The 6,375-nt window shown below is 43.8% G+C and overlaps 1 protein-coding gene across 4 annotated transcripts in view; it reads left to right on the top strand.

Moving 5' to 3' along the window:
* Positions 1-2,883, top strand: part of Dtna (dystrobrevin alpha) — a 349,673-nt gene extending 346,790 nt beyond the window's left edge. For all 4 annotated transcript variants that reach the window (XM_055625819.1, XM_055625818.1, XM_055625820.1 and 1 more), the window contains one exon: positions 139-2,883. The gene's annotated coding sequence lies outside the window, so the exon portion shown is untranslated. The remainder of the gene's footprint in view (positions 1-138) is intronic.
* The last annotated feature ends 3,492 nt before the right edge of the window (positions 2,884-6,375 follow it).

The raw sequence follows: 6,375 nt of genomic DNA, 5'->3' as shown, positions 1-6,375 counted from the left end.
TGTGTGTGTGTGTGTGTGTGTGTGTGTGTGTGTGTGTGTGTGTGTGTTAAGGGGCAGGGTGGGGGGATCTAAGCTACTTATCCCTAATTTAGAAACAGTCTTCACCTGTTAAAAGAAATACACACTCCTTATTCCCAGGCAAGCTATAGTCAGACAGATGATGAAAGTAACATGGTACCCGGTGATGGAGAGAGCTGCACCTACAAAGAGGAGGAAGACAACAGCCCGGAAGCAGCCTCATCCTCGCTCGGAGAGAGGAGCCACCTCACCCAGCAGCTCCAACAACCCCTTCCCCTAAAGATGTGTTCCGATGCCTGTAGTGCAGCTAGCTTTCTGTTCTAAAACTTGTAGTTCCTAGGTGTGTGTTTTAGAAGGGGGGGTGGGCCCGAGACTTCCGTTCCTAGATCATTTATCAACTCCATCTTCTATAACATGGCTCATCCCTGGTTCCAGGCAAACATCCACAGGCTGAGAGCCTGCTGCTGTTACACGGGACAGTAGTGTTAACGAGCATTTTAAACCTTTGCACACGATATTGAACCCATTCAGTTTACAATGACAATATTAATACTGTTTGTAGCTAGAATTTTCATTTCCGGATTCTTTGAGATTTTAGCAAAGACGGTTTTATTATATACTATACATTTTCTCCCACAGCAATTGTGGGGTAGGGGCAACAACCTGCAATAGGATTTGGTCTCTGAGTGTCCAAACTCGGAACCCAGGCACCAAGAAGGGTCCTTGGCCTGCCCGTGTCCCCAAGTCCCTCTGAGAAATGACTTAAAACTTCCAACAGGAAAAAATGAGCTCTTGGGGGCTTATTTCCAACTTGGGTTGTTTTCCTTCAAAATACTCTAATGAATCAGCCATAGAATTTAGTGTAAATACTTTTTCCAAATAGATATCATATTCAAAAAGAGAGAGAGAGAGAGAGAGACAACATTCAAAAGATATAGAATCTAGTTTTTAAAATCAGCACAGATCTTCTTAAAAACTGTGAACTATGTTTTGGAATACTCGTTACTAAAGCTGTTTATAAACCACAGGTGCCATAAGATCCCCCAACGGACTACAGTTCCCTGCACTTCTCCAGGTCTTGCTCTCCACATTGTATCCTTAGGAAGCATGTCCTACGCAGCACTGCTCATTGGCAAGTTCCCTCATCGGGTAGTTCCGAGGCCTTCAGCTTTAAATGTATGGGCTTAAAGTGCGCTTGCTCCCCTTTCCTTTCTGAATGTTGATTGCCTTACCTGGCCACTTGTTCTGCATGCGTGTTGTGTGGTCCTGTGAAAGGAGACAGGCTCTTCCATGTGGTATTTTTGGGATTTCACACTCAGTTGAAAGCTGGTGTGTGAAAAGACTGTCAAAGACAAGGCGATAAAAAAAAAAAAAAAAGCCTGTGGATGGTCCTCCTTAGCGATTCTGGGGAAAATGGAAAAGTGATTGGTTGTTTCAAATTCTGATGTCTAAGGGGGGGAAAAAAAGACCAGGCACCTGCTGGCTGTCTTAAACTGGAAGCCTCTCCAGAATTCCTGGGGTATTTTTTCCCCTATAAAAGAAAGAAAGGAACATCTTTGCAGAACAATGATTCTCAGAATGTGTCCCTCAGACTAGCGATCTTAGGGTCTCCCAAAAGTCTTAGAAATGCAGATTCCTCGGCTCCAACCCAAACCCACTGAATCCAAAACTCTGGGGTCTGGACCTAGTGATCCATGTTTTAATTGGCCCTCCTGACCGTTCTGCCCCATGCTATAAGGTGGAAATCATTGTTCTAGGATAGAGTTGGACACTGAAGAGTGAAAAACGCCTTATCCAGGCTACGGTGTAACTCGGTTGGCCAAGTGCTTGGCTAGCATACACAAAGCTCTGGATGCAGGCTTCCAGAGCTGTAGAAACACGGCATGGTGACGCATGCCTGTGATCCCAGCACTCAGGAGATGGAGGCAGGACTATCGGGAGTTCGAGGTTATCCTCAGCTACATAGTGAATTTGAAGCTAGCCTGGAATATTTTGTCTTGGGGGGGGGTCAGAATAAGTAAGAAACATTCTAAGTGGACTTCAGACTTAATTTCGCTCACCAGGCTCACAAACGCCTTCTCCCACCCACACACCTGGTGACTAAGAACCCCACTGTCTGCAGAGGGCTCTTCCACATTCCTGCATTGCGTCAGATCCTGTCTCCTCGGCTGCCCTTTAAACAAAAGCATTTGCCTTGAGGATAGCCAAGGGCTTGATTGGCATCAGTAGAAGACCCTGGGTGTTCTTAGTCGAGTTTCCTTCCAGAAAACCCGCCTCACAAAATTCCCTGAGCACAGGCTAGCACCAAAGTCGCACAACTGCACAGTTCTCTGATTTCTTTGCACAGGTGGATTTTATTGCGGGTTTCGTTGGTGTGTCTTAACATTCATCTCTCTTCCCCTGCCCATCATCCTCTGTGAAATCACACCTCTCCAGATGGTGCAGGTGGCCATTGGTGCCTCATACTCAGTACTGAAAACCACTACATCCCAGATACCTGCATTTGTCTCAGCTCGAATCTGAGCCACATAGTACTCACATCAGAACTCAGAACCTGCGGGTGGCCCTCAGCCGCTGGCTGGACTGAACTGACCCATGTCGTCTCTTTGCTTTTCTACATCAAAATGTGTGTCTAAGGTTGAAAGCATTCTACTGCAAACCTTCCCTCTTGTCACAGCCTCCATTGCCAAGCAGCTCCCCCGCCCCATGGTATTGACTCCATCGTACAAAGCCATTCCAGGAACTCTCTGGAAACCAGGACCAGTGAGCAGTTCCTCACTAACCAGCCACCTTTTCTTTCTCTTAGCTCCACGTCAGCACTGAGACCAGACTCAAGCACCCCTGTCCTGTAACCGAGACAAAATGGTGTGTGTTGTTTTGGGGTTTTGTGATTGTTGGTGGATTTCTTTCCTTGGCTCTCCAAATTTACTTTTGGGGCCTGTTCTAAAATGCAAACCCAGCAGGTTTCGTCTGTCCTGTCCGTTCTAGTCAACGGTGTCTCACAGGGGTTGTTCTCTCTTATTCCACAATGATTTGCCCATCTGTGTCCATCAGAGCTGATGGCCTATGAAGGAGCAATGAGCATTGGTCTAACGCAGCCACGCCTCCCCCCGCAGCCCTGCGGTCAAGGAGGTGGTGAAATCTACTGTATAGGATTCAGGAACTGGTTGTGGTTTGTCAGGATGGAAGTTGGGGTAAGTTTGGTTGGTTAGTGGGAGACGTGTTGGAGATTAGGAAGATGGATTATTGGATAATATATAAGGCAGGGAAGGTTTATTTGTAAGTAGTAATGTGAACTGAATTGCATTAAGATTGTGGCCTTTGTGTGATATATACTATGTATTTTCTTATATGCATGAGCCAAACTGTTGCAATATAATTTAGCACTGATGTCTGCTCTTATTTTGACCATCTTCGTCCACTGTTATTAGTTCTTGGCTGTTAAGTGTAGATAGATCTTGTAAATATGGCAACCTTCGGTTGCTGCATTCACTTTGGTTCGATTCCACACAAGCAAAGAACTCCTGTGTCCTCAGAAGGCAGGGCATTTTTACTTTGAACCAAAAAGAAAAAGAAAGAAAAAAAAAAAAGCATTCATTACATCTTGAGGCTAATTAACATAAGACATTTTAAATTGTAACTACTGTAATTTGACCCCATTTGAAACAACCAATTCTGAAACACTGAAGAGTTCACAATATTCATTGGTATTGTAACAACTCTACTGTAGTATGTTGTTTCGTTTTGTTGATATTGTTGTTAAGTATTGTTTTGTGCGTGTGTGTGCGTGTGTGTGCGTGCGTGCGTGTGTGTGTTGTGTGTGTGAGTGTGTGTGTGTGTGTGTGTTGGAACCTCCTGGGGACATGTTATATTTTGAAGTGATTAAACTATTTAATTGTGTGTCTATATTTTGGAATGGAATTATTTCTTCATTAAAAATGTTTTTTAAAACACTATTATCTTGTGGGTTTGATGTTGTTTTTGGTGGTGGTGGTGGTGATGGTTTTTTGAGACACGGTTTCTCTGTGTAGCCCTGGCTGCCCTGGAACTTACTGTATAGATCAAACTGGCCTCCAACTCAAAAATCTGCCTGCCTCTGCCTCCTGAGTGCTGGGATTAGAAGTATGTGCCACTACCATCCTCCGTATCTTATTTTTTTTCATTCCTTGGTTTTAATACACCTTTTTTTTACAGCAACATGGAATCTTCTCAAAAAAAGGAAGGCAGATCAGTTCCCACTACATAGAACATGAACCACTGGTGGAACGTTGAACAACTGAAGGAAATAGTTCCCCTATTCCCATTTAGAAAAATATAACAACAAAAAGACAAAAGTTAAAGTCTAAGCTGTAGAGTTATGGATGATGTTCTTAATTTGTTAACTAAGCTGCTATATTTTGCCCAGACTCCCTGCCACAGATATTTAGAGTAGGTAGGCAGATGGATAAGAAGTATTTGAGTTAGACAGGCTTTGATTTACCCACAACCCTTCCTGCAACAACATGCACCTCTAGAGAGCATGTCTTGATAACTGAAACTGTCTTTAAAGAGTAGACAGTTCTCTTTCAATTGTATTGTTAGGCCATACGACATTGAAAGTTGTGTGTGTGCTCACTTTATTTTAAAGAAAGCATTAAAAAATCAGAGACTTATGGGTCAAGTTACATAACAAATTTGTGTTTCCCCCTTTCCAATGCTAACTGGTTTAGTTGCGGAGAGAGCAAAGCATGTGAGATAATGCAGGTCATACATATTCTGCATCTCTGGATCTATTGTCTCAGGCGACCAGGTCTCTAAATAATGTCAGTGGTTGACCCTTCCACTTCCCAGTGCCTGGTTGTACCACCACCCCTGAGGTAATGATGCAAAGAATGGCTGTCCAGCCATTGGAACATAAATGGCACTAAGCAAATTACTTCTTTGACCTTCCATTTTTTCTGGCATTCCCTCGCAGCTGCTCTAGCTTAGAAGCAGGTACGCCTTGAAAGCATAAGGCTAGCGCCAACTAGACCAGCTTTATGGTCTGGAACCCAGGGGAATCTGTGGCTGCTTTTCTTGAAGCTATTTCTTGGCAAACACCTTTCCTTCCAGTTTTCAGATGCCAAGGAGAAGAGCTGCTCACAGCTACTGTAGAGCCCACTCTACAGTCAGGTCTCTTCTGGAGACTTCTGGAGGCAAAACGTTTGGGTAATAATGAGCTTTCATTTGCAGCAGTCAGCATTTCATACATTAGGGGCCAGTTAACTTATATTTATAATCAATGTTACACATCTATCTCTTCAGTAATGTGAGAAATTTATTACAAAACAAAACACAGTGTGCTCCATTTCTAGAACGTGTGTTACCAGCCGTTGCTGTCTGGACCACCAAGATTTTTTTTAATGCATTTTTGTTTTTAATCATCGGTCTTCAGGTATGCTTGTCTGTGTGCACATGCATGTGAGTTTGGTGCCTTCTGAGGCCGGAAGACGACATCAGATTGGAATTATAGGTTGTTGTGAGTCACTGAACATGGATGGTAGCTGAAAACCAAACTTAGGTCCTCTGTAAGAGAACTTAAGCAAATTTAGGTCCTCTTAGCTGCTGAGCCACCCACCTCCTCAGCTCAGATTTAATTTTGGACCCCAGATATAATTTTACTCACCAGGCTCACAAAAGCCTTCTCCCACCTGGTCTGTAATTGAGTGGCCAAGAACTCACCTTCCTACCCCACTGTCTGCGGAGGACTATTTCATGTTCTTGCCTCTGCATTGGGTCAGAACCTATCTTCTCAGCTGCCCTTTGAACAAAAGCATCTGCTTTGAGGATAGCCAAGGGCTTGATTGGCATCAGTAGAGGACCCTAGCTGTTCATAGTCTATTTCCTTCCAGAAAACCCGCCTCACAAAATTCCCTGAGCACAAGCTAGCACCAAAGTCGCACAACTGCACAGTTCTCTGATTTCTTTGCACAGTTTGCTTTTATTGCAGGTTTTGTTGGCGTGTCTTAATGTTCGTCTCTCTTCCCCTGCCCATCATCCACTGTGAAATCACACAACCTGGCAGGTGGCCATCTTGTTCAAGGAATTGAAATGGCATACACAAGTAGCAAAGAGGCAAGAAATTCATCTGGAAACAAAATAACAGTGTGGGTATGCTACAAGGGAGCAGTAGGTTCTGGTGAGATTGCCCAAAAGCCCCAGGGTTCTTCTCAACCACTTTCTTTGGAGGGTCCAAAAGGATGGGGAGTTGGTTGCTAGGGACAAGATATGGATGATTTTCTGTTTTGATTGATAAGCATGACTTATGTAAGCCTTTGTTTACTGTGCATGTCCCTTTCCATGATGTATCTAATTTTAACCATACGTATATCCAATCAT

This window comes from Psammomys obesus, unplaced genomic scaffold (genome assembly GCF_907164565.1).
Source record: "Psammomys obesus unplaced genomic scaffold, mPsaObe1.curated_primary_1811, whole genome shotgun sequence".
Taxonomy (NCBI): Eukaryota; Metazoa; Chordata; class Mammalia; order Rodentia; family Muridae; genus Psammomys; species Psammomys obesus.
The sequence above is the reverse complement of the archived record's forward strand: the minus strand, read 5'-3'. Positions and strand labels throughout refer to the sequence as shown.